The following is a 12,236-nucleotide window of genomic DNA, read 5'->3' as shown; positions in this document are numbered from 1 at the left end:
GTGGTCACCGCGAGTCCATGGCCGGAACGGGAGGTGTGTGCGGACGGGGGCGGGCGCGAGCGCGCCCGTTGACACACCGGGCTGGGTCGGAGCTAGGCGCGTGCCGGGGCGCCGTTCAGGCACATCGCCGGGAGGAGGAGGAGAGGTGCTCACGGGGAGGGGCGCGTAGGGGCTAGGCAGTGGGGGATGAGGAAGAGGGCGGGGACGACGGCGTCGAGGAGGCAGTCCGGCGACGCGGTCCTCGTGTGGCGGGGGCGAGGTAGCTCCGGGCGGGGTCCCGCGTCAGCGTGGTCGTGGACGGGTGGCGAGGGAGGCCGGATCCGCGGCAGGGCCCCCGGGATCCATCCCCTCTCCGGCAAGGAGGCGGCTTGGCGATGGCGGAGCGGTGGTGGCGACGGGCGCCAGGGGCGGCGGGGTCTAGCAAGGGGGGGGGGCGTTGCGTCCCGATCTGGTTCGGGGGGGGGGAAGCGAGAGGAGCGAGGGTGAGGGGAGAGTGGGGATCGATCCCGATCCAGGGGAATCGGGGGAGGGAGTGGAGCGAGTGGGGGGTTAGGGTTTCGGTTTAGTGGGGTTATGGGGGAGTGGGGGCCGGTCTGGGCCAGTGGGCTGGTCCAGTTGGGCCACGGCCCAGGGAGGGGGTCTTCCATTTTTTTTCTGTTAGCTTTAGGTTTTAGTTTTTTTTCTCTTTTGTATTGTTTTCTGTTTTTGTGTTTTCTTTTATTTCTCATTTTAGTAAAATACTACAGTGGCACCAAAAGAGAGTTTGCAAACTAAGCCACAGCCACAAACCACTTAGCACCGAAACAAAATAGTTTTGAAATTGTTTAACATTTTGAAAGCATTTAAATAATTATTATTGTTACTTTTTTTATTCATTTTAGAGTGTTTAAACATTTTATAAAGGTGTGCTTTCTCCACCATAATTACCTATGCAATATTTGGTTCACTCCGAACATTTTAGTTTTAATATTTGGAAACTTTTATTCTTTGGTTGATTTTGAATTTGAATTTGAATCAGTTTCGAACTAACACGTGATTAGGAACAGTAATCGAGGTGACGTGGCATCATTAGCAGAGGTTCACTGTAGCTTAATTACCCGGGCGTCACAATTCTCCTGCACTACAAGAAATCTCGTCCCGAGATTTAAGCGGTGGAGTAAGGGGCGAAGGTGTTGGTAGTGAAAAATCTAACGAGTCTTCTCGGTCTTGGCTGCCCTTTCTAAGAGGTTGATCCACTTTGTTGATGTCTTCATTTCACTGCTTCAAGTCACCATGATCAGTTGTCATCCTTTCTTCGGGACCTCCATCATACTTATGAATAGGTAAGGGGCAGCTTCTACAACGATAGGATTTTATAAGGGAAAATCTTCTGGGGGTTTCCCAAGTATGAACATATGAGTATATCTCGAGCTGAACAAACGAAACACATCGAGAGCAAAGCAAGACGGTGCAATAAGAAGTTTCAAGCGGATAGGCAATCGTTCATTGCCTGAAACAGAGTGTGAATGGGGTTCAGAGCAATAGTAATAAGTATTGTGTCCGATATAGAATAGATCAACAGGCGGGTGGCCCATGAATTACATAGAAAGTCCAGCACGAGGGATAACTTTGACAACAGGGTGTACAGGAGAGTCAGGTTTCGATCCTATGGATTTGTGGGTTATGGGCCCACCATGTGGGTTAAAATAGGGAAGGGCGTTGACATCTTGCATGGTCATGATAGCAACGCATGCCAGAGGGTAGCCTGTCAGTTATGTCGGCAACAACCTCGATACCAAGGGCGAGGGACGAAGAGAACCATTTTCCTGCTCGTTGGACGAGGCGGACCAATAGGCAAAGTTCCCGTCCGTCGGTGGCTACCGAAATGTCATCAACACTAGAAACAGGGTCTTACTGACAAAGTTGTACATCGAGGTGTTTGCACAAGCAGTGGATTATTACTGCTTATATCATATAGATCATAGAAAAGGTTTAAACAAACCAATGGAAGGAAAATATGATCATCAGATTAAACAGAACAATGGAAAGGAAAATATGTTTAAACACATATTTCAAGGGTATATCCTTCCCAAGGACAAGCAGAGCAAGATATCCATGACAGGATATAAAGTAGAAAACCATTTAGTTAAGGGGGGGGGGGGAGAATCTCATGATATTACCCATATAACGGTGTTAGGATAAATGATAAATAAAATCTAGCATCGTGCTTCAAATGTTCCTGTTACAAATCGGAGTACCATTGACATGCTTCGAGATAGCATTGACATGGTCTTCAGGTGAAGATCAGACTTTGGAAACATGAAGGATCCATCAGGAATAACTTGTAGAATAAGTCTTACAATTTCCTCATGGAAGAATGGATAACCTTGCCGAAAAGGAATCTATAATGATAGGTCCTCCAGCCAGGGGGGGGGGTGCTAGGCATGACATCATGTTACCGGGTCATCAAAGGACAAACAACATAACTCCTGGAAAGTTGTCCCAACCATCATATCTGACCGAGATTCAGATCCAATTGGTGTCATGATGCCTCAGACTCAGGGGGTCCGAGAGGAAAAGGTGCAACACAAACTGACAAAATGACATTGCAAGATTCTCGAGAAATGAACTATGGGAGCGGGTTTCTGAAGCAATAGTTCATCATTAAACCAAGGAGGGGATGAGAAGGTGGCTGATGGGCTCAGCGACAATTCATCGAGAATTCCAAACGGATGGATTTCCACGATAATGTGAACAAGAAGATGACATTTTTTGGATCAAATGATATAATGGGATTTGCTCGAGGAAAACATACATAATTAAACATTGGTTGAACGGTGCACCCGAAATATGGGTTGGGTTGCACGGCCAATGTTAGAATGGTGATTCAATTATCGAAAGACTTAGAATGAACTATCGCCCATTCACTTCAAAGCAATAGGGTTGCTAGAAGTTTTGAATTCACACGTCATAGCTCAATTGTCGGTATTCCAGTTGAAAACAATACGGGGACCAAGGAATGAACGAAGATGGCAAGAAGTATTATGATATCAAGAATTCTTAAGAGGTGGTGAAATTCTCACCACATTCTTGACAAAAAGAGATGGTAATACTTCCGAGGTAAGGAAGATCAACTGCCGGGTAGCAGGGATCTCAAGGTTTACACAAAACACGAACAAGTTGTGTTGGACGGAAGGCAATAAAGTGGTCGATGAGAACATGAATCATCGAGGGGCAAGGATGGTATTACCCATCATGAATTCATTTGAATTCCTGGAAGAGCTCATAAGGTTGATGATGATCACGACACAATTGTCGAGAGATTTCATGCAGATGTAATCAATCAGCGACGACATCAAGTCAAAGGAATGGTGAAGCAAGAGGTTATTGGATCCACAGTTACGACACAAACTCGAACTCAAGCTTGTTGTTTAAGGTGAAAGGGTATGACGAGGAAAATCGACGTAAGCTTAGCTATCGTCGCAAATTGGTGCTCCGAGAATAAGGGCCGGGTTGCACAGTTAAGATCATCACGACAATGATATAGCCAAACAGGCTAGGAATGGCGTGATCGGGTACAAACTCGTACTTACAGAAGCTTACTGAAGAGTTATTGAACCGTAGAGCGGACTTGGTTCAGTTATCGGTGTCTTTGAGTGTTTAATAACTCAGAGCCCGTGAAAAATTGGAATCAGTGGGAAGGTAGCACTTGATGAAGAACTCATAAGAAGTTATGCAGTTCCAAGATAATCTCGAGATACCAGGGGGGTAATACTCGATGACATATCAAAGTAGAGGTTGGACGTGGGGTATTGCTCTACAGAAGACAAGTGTTAAAACTTGCACGAGAAATGGTATTTAAAAAAAGAACATGGTCGGAACCACGATTGCAAAAGGCCAGATCCCTGATATAAGATGAACTTATACCAAAGGAATAATTAATTTAAGAGAAGCTTTAATGATAAGATCTACATCGTGTCCATGGGCATGAACACAAGTTCAAGGTCGACTCCCACTTCTCCAATGCATAACCTTTCATTCACTTCTCACGTTCGATGAAGTTGCAGTGTTGAAATTTTATCTGGTGAAGCACCAGAAGAGTATGACTCGTGAAAACTTTCGGGTTCACACGGTTTAGAGAAGGCATATGTTCAACCCATAGGGGCTTCTTAGAAACATATACCACAAGTTTCAAGAGTAAATAACACAAGCCCGAAAGCAGAGCATGGTTGGCCAAGCAGAGGATACAACTTAACAAAGGCATTATGTATCAGGGGAAGAACTCACAAGGTGATCAAATGTGAAGGACACTGTCGGATAACAATCCAACAAAGGACTTGATAGTCCACAAAGGATCTTATATGAGTATCGGTACTCAACCAGAAGAGGAAGGAATGCAAATGCAACAGGTTATGGAATCATCTGAATAATTCAAAGCTTAAATAAAAAGGAATTATGATTTCCAAAACAAAGGATCAGAGCAGACGTTCTGATCAAGGATGGATCAATTGAATATACCAGAGGCACAATCGACGACAGATAGTTTGGTCGAGAACCAGCTCATGTTTGAAAGACGTCTGAGCCGGAAAGATAATTTAAAAGGATCAACTGATGATTACGTGCATTCACAACATATTGAGTCAACAGACTCAAAATGATAATGACAAGGAATGTCAATAAGATTTCTATACTTATGGGATTAATCATAATGAAAGTAAACAAGAAATTCCAAGAGCAATAGGCTGCTCGGGATTTTCGGAAGATCGAATGGCATTTCGAAGACTTTTGTGAAATACATGAATCAACTGGGGATGAGCGGATACTCGATAAGTGCGAGAAATTATCCGTATGGGTATTCAGGTGGTAAGGAACTGCAAGGCAATAGGCGTAAGTATTCTAAGAACAACAACGAGTATTTCGGGGCGTCTTGTAATAAAAAGAACAACTGGGACTAAGTAAGAACAGTGTATGAATTTATCCATAGGGATATTTCGGTGGTAGTGAATTGCAAAAGCAATGGGCAGTCCTGAAAGAGTATCGGAAAGTAACTTTGAATCTTCATGTGCAGTCGGCGATCATCTAGACTGAAGGGGCTCTCCGGGAGAAAGCGTTTTCGAGAACCTAAAGTTAGATTTTAGAAAAATCATTTAACCCGAATAGAAGAGGGTTCAGAATCCCAGAGTAAAGGTCGAGGAATAAAAGATCCTAATACCTCCCGATGGCGACGTGGGCCCATGGGCCACACAGCCATGTTAGTAAAAGTTTTTCAACGACTAGACCCGACTTCGGCCAAGGAGTTGGAAAGGGGGATTCCTACAGGTAGTCGGCTCTGATACCAACTTGTGACGCCCTCGATTCAATCGTACACTAATCATGCACGCAAATGTGTACGATCAAGATCAGGGACTCACGGGAAGATATCACAACACAACTCTAAAACATAAATAAGTCATACAAGCATCATAATACAAGCCAGGGGCCTCGAGGGCTCGAATACAAGTGCTCGATCATAGACGAGTCAGCGGAAGCAACAATATCTGAGTACAGACATAAGTTAAACAAGTTTGCCTTAAGAAGGCTAGCACAAACTGGGATACAGATCGAAAGAGGTGCAGGCCTCCTGCCTGGGATCCTCCTAAACTACTCCAGGTCGTCGTCAGCGGGCAACACGTAGTAGTAGGCACCTCCGGTGTAGTAGGGGTCGTCGTCGATGGTGGCGTCTGGCCCTGGACTCCAGCATCTGGTTGCGACAACGAGAAAGAAGGGAAAGGGGGAAAAAGGGGGGAGAAAGCAACCGTGAGTACTCATCCAAAGTACTCGCAAGCAAGGAACTACACTACATATGCATGGGTATATGTGTAAAGGGGCCATATCAGTGGACTGAACTGCAGAATGCCAGAATAAGAGGGGGATAGCTAATCCTGTCGAAGACTACGCTTCTGGCAGCCTCCGTCTTGCAGCATATAGAAGAGAGTAGATTGAAGTCCTCCAAGTAGCATCTCCAAGTAGCAACTCCAAGTAGCAACTCCAAGAAGCATCGCATAGCATAATCCTACCCGGCGATCCTCCCCTCGTCGCCCTGTGGAAAAGCGATCACCGGGTTGTCTGTGGAACTTGGAAGGGTGTGTTTTATTAAGTATCCGGTTCTAGTTGTCATAAGGTCAAGGTACAACTCCAAGTCGTCCTGTTACCGAAGATCACGGCTATTCGAATAGATTAACTTCCCTGCAGGGGTGCACCACATAACCCAACACGCTTGATCCCATTTGGCCGGACACACTTTCCTGGGTCATGCCCGGCCGCGGAAGATCAACACGTCGCAGCCCCACCTAGGCACAACAGAGAGGCCAGCACGCCGGTCTAAACCTAAGCGCACAGGGGTCTGGGCCCATCGCCCATAGCACACCTGCCACGTTGCGTAGGGCGGCCGGAAAGCAGAACTAGCCCCTAGTAAGGCGTTCCAGTCCAATTCGGCGCGCGCCGCTCCGTCGCTGACGTCTGAAGTGCTTCGGCTGATACCACGACGTCGGGATACCCATAACTACTCCCGCGTAGATGGTTAGTGCGTATAGGCTCGTAGCCAACTCAGATCAAATACCAAGATCTCGTTAAGCGTGTTAAGTATCCGCGAACGCCGAACAGGGCCAGGCCCACCTCTCTCCTAGGCGGTCTCAACCTGCCCTGTCGCTCCGCCACAAAGATCCACAGCGAGGGCCGTCGGGAACCAGGCCACCTACCAGGATGGCCACCTGTCCTTCAGCCCCCATCCAGAATCACTTGCGGGTACTCATCGAGCTGACCCGACTTTAGTCACCGTCTGTATAGTATGTATGTATGTATAGTATATACCCGTGATCACCTCCCGAGTGATCACGGCCCAATAGTATAGCAAGGCAGACTGACAAGAATGTAGGGCCAATGATGATAAACTAGCATCCTATACTAAGCATTTAGGATTGCAGGTAGGGTATCAACGACTGTAGCAACAATGACAGGCTATGCAACAGAATAGGAGTAACCGAACAGTAACATGCTACACTACTCTAATGCAAGCAGTATAGAAAAGAATAGGCGATATCTGGTGATCAAGGGGGGGGGGCTTGCCTGGTTGCTCTGGCAAGGAGGGGTCACCAACTCCGTAGTCGAACTGGGGGTCGCCGGCAGTCTCGAGGTCTAGCGGAAAGAAGTAACGGAGGGGGAATACAATAAATAATGGAGCAACCAAAGCAACACAAAGCATAACATGGTGATACGCGGTGCTAGGGGTGACCTAACGCAGTAGGAGGTGATACCGGTGAAGGGGGAAAACATCCGGGAAAGTATCCCCGGAGTTTCGCGTTTTTGGACGGATGAACCAGAGGGGAAAAGTTGCGTGTTTGCTATGCTAGGGATGGGTGGCGGACGAACGGGCTGCGTATCCGGATTCGTCTCGTCGTTCTGATCAACTTTCATGTAGAAAGTATTTTCATCCGAGTTACGGATTAAAAGATATGATTTTCTAAAGATTTAATCATTTTCTGATTTTAATTATTTATTTAAATTCAACATTATCCAAAACAGTGTTTGCTGACGTCATCATGACATCAGCATGATGTCAGCAGTCAACAGAGGTGTTGACTGGTCAACTGACGTGTGGGTCCCACTAGTCATTGACTGTTTAGTCTAATTAGTGTTTAACTAATCTAACTACTGTTTAATTAAACTAATTAGTTAGTTAGGTTAATGTAATTATGATTAATTAACTTAATTAATTCCTTAATTAATTAATTAATTAAATTATTATTATCTATTTATTTATTTTATTTATTTTATATATTATTTTTAATTCCTTTTTTTAACAAAACGTTCTGGGGCTGGGGCCCCCATGTCAGTGGCCCCAGGGGGCCTAAACGGGTGTGGGCGCATGGGCGCATGGGCGCGCGGGTGCAGGAGGCTACGGGGCGCCCGTTAGCGGGCCGAGCCCCTGACCCAACGCAGCAGGGCCGCCAGGGTCGGCCGCGGCGGCCGGAGCGGCCGGAGCCGGGGCGTTGATGGAGAGGGGTTGGCCGCGGCGCGGGCCAGCAGCGCGGTTGGGGGGGGGCGGCGGAGCCGCGGCAGCACGACAAGAGGAGGGTTGGGGCTTGCCGAGGCCGTGGGCGGTGTGGCCGGACCAGGACGACCCGAGCAGGGGCTCATCGACGCAGGCAAGAGCGCCACGGGTGCGGTGGTCACCGCGAGTCCATGGCTGGAACGGGGGGTGTGTGCGGACGGGGGCGGGCGCGAGCGCGCCCGTTAACACACCGGGCTGGGTCGGAGCTAGGCGCGTGCCGGGGCGCCGTTCAGGCACAGCGCCGGGAGGAGGAGGAGACGTGCTCACGGGGAGGGGCGCGTAGGGGCTAGGCAGTGGGGGATGAGGAAGAGGGCGGGGACGACGGCGTCGAGGAGGCAGTCCGGCGACGCGGTCCTCGTGCGGCGGGGGCGAGGTAGCTCCGGGCGGGGTCCCACGTCAGCGTGGTCGTGGACGGGTGGCGAGGGAGGTCGGATCCGCGGCAGGGCCCCGGGTATCCATCCCCTCTCCGGCAAGGAGGCGGCTTGGCGATGACGGAGCGGTGGTGGCGACGGGCGCCAGGGGTGGCGGGGTCTAGCAAAGGGGGGGGGGGGCGTTGCGTCCCGATCTGGTTCGGGGGGGAAGCGAGAGGAGCGAGGGTGAGGGGAGAGTGGGGATCGATCCCGATCCAGGGGAATCGGGGGAGGGAGTGGAGCGAGTGGGGGGTTAGGGTTTCGGTTTAGTGGGGTTATGGGGGAGTGGGGGCCGGTCTGGGCCAGTGGGCTGGTCCAGTTGGGCCACGGCCCAGGGAGGGGGTCTTTCATTTTTTTCTGTTAGCTTTAGGTTTTAGTTTTTTTCTCTTTTGTATTGTTTTCTGTTTTTGTGTTTTCTTTTATTTCTCATTTTAGTAAAATACTACAGTGGCACCAAAAGAGAGTTTGCAAACTAAGCCACAGCCACAAACCACTTAGCACCGAAACAAAATAGTTTTGAAATTGTTTAACATTTTGAAAGCATTTAAATAATTATTATTGTTACTTCTTTTATTCATTTTAGAGTGTTTAAACATTTTATAAAGGTGTGCTTTCTCCACCATAATTACCTATGCAATATTTGGTTCACTCCGAACATTTTAGTTTTAACATTTGGAAACTTTTATTCTTTGGTTGATTTTGAATTTGAATTTGAATCAGTTTCGAACTAACACGTGATTAGGAACAGTAATCGAGGTGATGTGGCATCATTAGCAGAGGTTCACTGTAGCTTAATTACCCGGGCGTCACAGATAACCTCGACGCCACCCAGTACTGGGGCGGGAGTTCGGGAGTATTGCCATAACTCGTATAACGGATGCTTTTCGAAGGTTGAGGTAGACGATTTCCAAAGGTTTCTTGGTTATGTGTTGAAGGATGGATACAGCCGGATGTAGGATTTGCTAGTTTTGGGTGAGATATTATGCTTCCCCTGTATCCCCAACACCTGATTGCATATTCGGAAAGTTTCGGGAGTTTATAAGTGGGAATTCAAGTAGCTCTTAGGATATCTTTCCGACGGATGTATGATATGAAATTGGGGTTCAATGTCTAGTGGTCCACCTATCCACGGTTGGTTTTACAGTGGTCTCGTTGTGTCTTAAAGAGTCCTTGGCTATGCTGACTCGGGGACGCTTCGTATGTCATGTGCACTGCCTTGTACATGATGGTGTTGTACGATCGAGCCCGTGTAGGCCCCACCATGAAAACTTCGGACGAAATCTCTATCATATGTTTGTTCCGGCTTATTTTGCAAGACAATCCTTTGTCTTGTTTTGAGTTGTGGTATTCGAGTTGCTTCGAAGTCAAATGTTGATTCCATACCTTTTCCTAAGTGGTGTTCTCATACTCCGATGTGAATACCAATCCTTCTTGATAATCGAGTTTGTCATGTCAATCCTTTTTAACCGGTGTGCTTCTCTTCAAGTGGATCCGATCATTGCAACATCCTCAAGATCAAGTATCAGTTCTCTCAATGGTGTTTGTTTCATCCGTCTCCAAGTTGCCTTTGTTTTTTTCCCGCCCACCCACCCTTTTTCTTCAAGGAATCCGATGTCTTAATCAAGTATCCTTTTATTCTTGTGAAGTCTCTCCATTCCTTTTCCATCAATGTTCTTGTCCGGTGATTCTCATGAAGATTCTAATGAAGCTTCAAGTTCGTCATTCTTCATTCTTTTCATCTCCGGTGGTTTCAAGTCAAGCTTTGTTGATCATATCCTTTTTCCTTGTTTCAATGCTTTCTCATGCCGGTGCACCTCATTATCATTCCACTTCTCGCTATTTATTATTCCGGAGTGCTGAAGATATCTCGAAGATTCGTGTTTCCACTCTACATTCGTTCAAGCTCTTTCAAGGATGTTCCCTCATTCAAGTCATTTAATTCAACCGGTGCAGTCTCTCTTTCAAGTAATTGTTCTACGGTGTTTCTTTTGAGTGGGCCCTAATCCACAGGTCTTTTTCCAGGATCTTACCTGACTCTTCTTATTTTACCGGAGCTTCTCAAATCTTCTAAAGTTTGACGTAAGAATGAAGCATCTTCAGTCAAATGTCTTTCTCCAAGATCTTTCAAATTCTTTCACCATTGGTTCAACCTTTATAATTTTTATCCCGGAGTATCTCAATAATTCATGGTGGTGTTTCTCGTCGTCATTCTCGGATTTTTAAGACCGAAGAAGAGTTTCTCTTCAATCTTATCCATTCTCTCGAAGATTCGGGATTCTAGCCTGTTGCCTTCCTCTCATAATTGTTTTTGATTGTGAGAAATCTTTTCACCTATCCGGAGCAATTCAGGAGTCTTTTCAGTTTGATCATCCGGAGACCATCATCTCAGAGTTATTCATTCTCAGTTTTCAACTCTCTTTCTCTAAATCTTACCGGTACATCATTCAAGTATTCTATTACCAGCTCTTGATCTCTTTGTTCTCATGTATCTAAATTCTCTCAAGCATCTTCGCTCATTTGCTAATTCTTCCCGGTGTTTCTTTATGTTATCTTCGTTCATTTTCAATCCTTACGGTGGTTCGTTTAAGATTTCTCTTCCTTCCTTATCATACCAATTCATTCGTTGTTTCCTAATCCTACCGATGGTTCATTGAAGACCTTCCAAGTTGATGCTATATCTATCTTAATCCTTTCTACGAGAATAAGTATTATGTCAAATCCGTTGATGTTCATCAATTTAATTGGTGAAGGATACGCATAACATAATTATTACTCTTGTTTCACCCAAGTGATTAATTCCTTATTCCGGAGGTTCATCAAATTCTCGATTCAAGTTGTCCATCTTTCTTTTCCGGAGCTCAAAGTTATTTCAATTATATCATTCCAAAGATCCATCAAATCATTGCAAGGTTTCACCTTGTGTTTTCAACTTCTATTTCTTTTCGCTATCCTTTTGTTTACCGGAGTTCTTCATGGAGGCTCTATATGTTGGTTCATAAAGGTTTTAATTCCTTCTCGAAGTGTTCATCAAGATTCTTTTCTGAGAAGTTCAAGCATTCTTCATCTTGCAATCCGGAGTGCAATTCTTTCTACCATATTATTGGAGGTGGTATTATGTCATTCTTGATAATTTGGGTTCATATTCATGATTCACATGTTGTTAGGAATGAGGTATTTTAAATCCATCAATCTCTTCTTTGAAGTTATCTTGGGTTATATTTCACCTAAATCCTTCCCTAAGGATTGTTGCTATTATGGTGCTCATAAATGACCCAAGTTCTTCCTTTATCCTCCCGGTGAAATAGTTTCTCGTCACCTTGGTCATACCAATCCAATTATTTTCCCATGAGTGGCAGGTTGTCACCGCATATTTTGAGATGTATTCCATAAGACCATATCAAGCTTACTCTTTTCGTTGTTGGTTTTCCAACAACTCCGTTCGACCTTCCTGCTAAAGATGCCTTTTCTAACTCTTTTGTGTCAGAAGTTGCCTTTTTCTTCTCCATTCTCCTATTTCAATTATTTATCTTCTATTCTTTCATTCCGGAGGCTTTGCAATGTTGTTCTTTTCACCCATCATTTCGTCTTGGCAAAGATCGTGTTCTTTTCATGCTTATCCATTTAACCGGAGCGTTGTGTCCGCTGCTCAAGTTCTTTCATTTTATAAAGTCTTCCATCTCTTTTCAACCGGAGTGCTACCCGAATCGATCTTTCTTATTCCTCTTTCTTAACGGAGTGCTTTCAACTTTGTTCTTCTC

This window comes from Triticum aestivum, chromosome 7A, assembly GCF_018294505.1.
Source record: "Triticum aestivum cultivar Chinese Spring chromosome 7A, IWGSC CS RefSeq v2.1, whole genome shotgun sequence".
In the NCBI taxonomy this organism is placed as follows: domain Eukaryota; kingdom Viridiplantae; phylum Streptophyta; class Magnoliopsida; order Poales; family Poaceae; genus Triticum; species Triticum aestivum.
Note: the sequence above shows the minus strand (reverse complement) of the source record.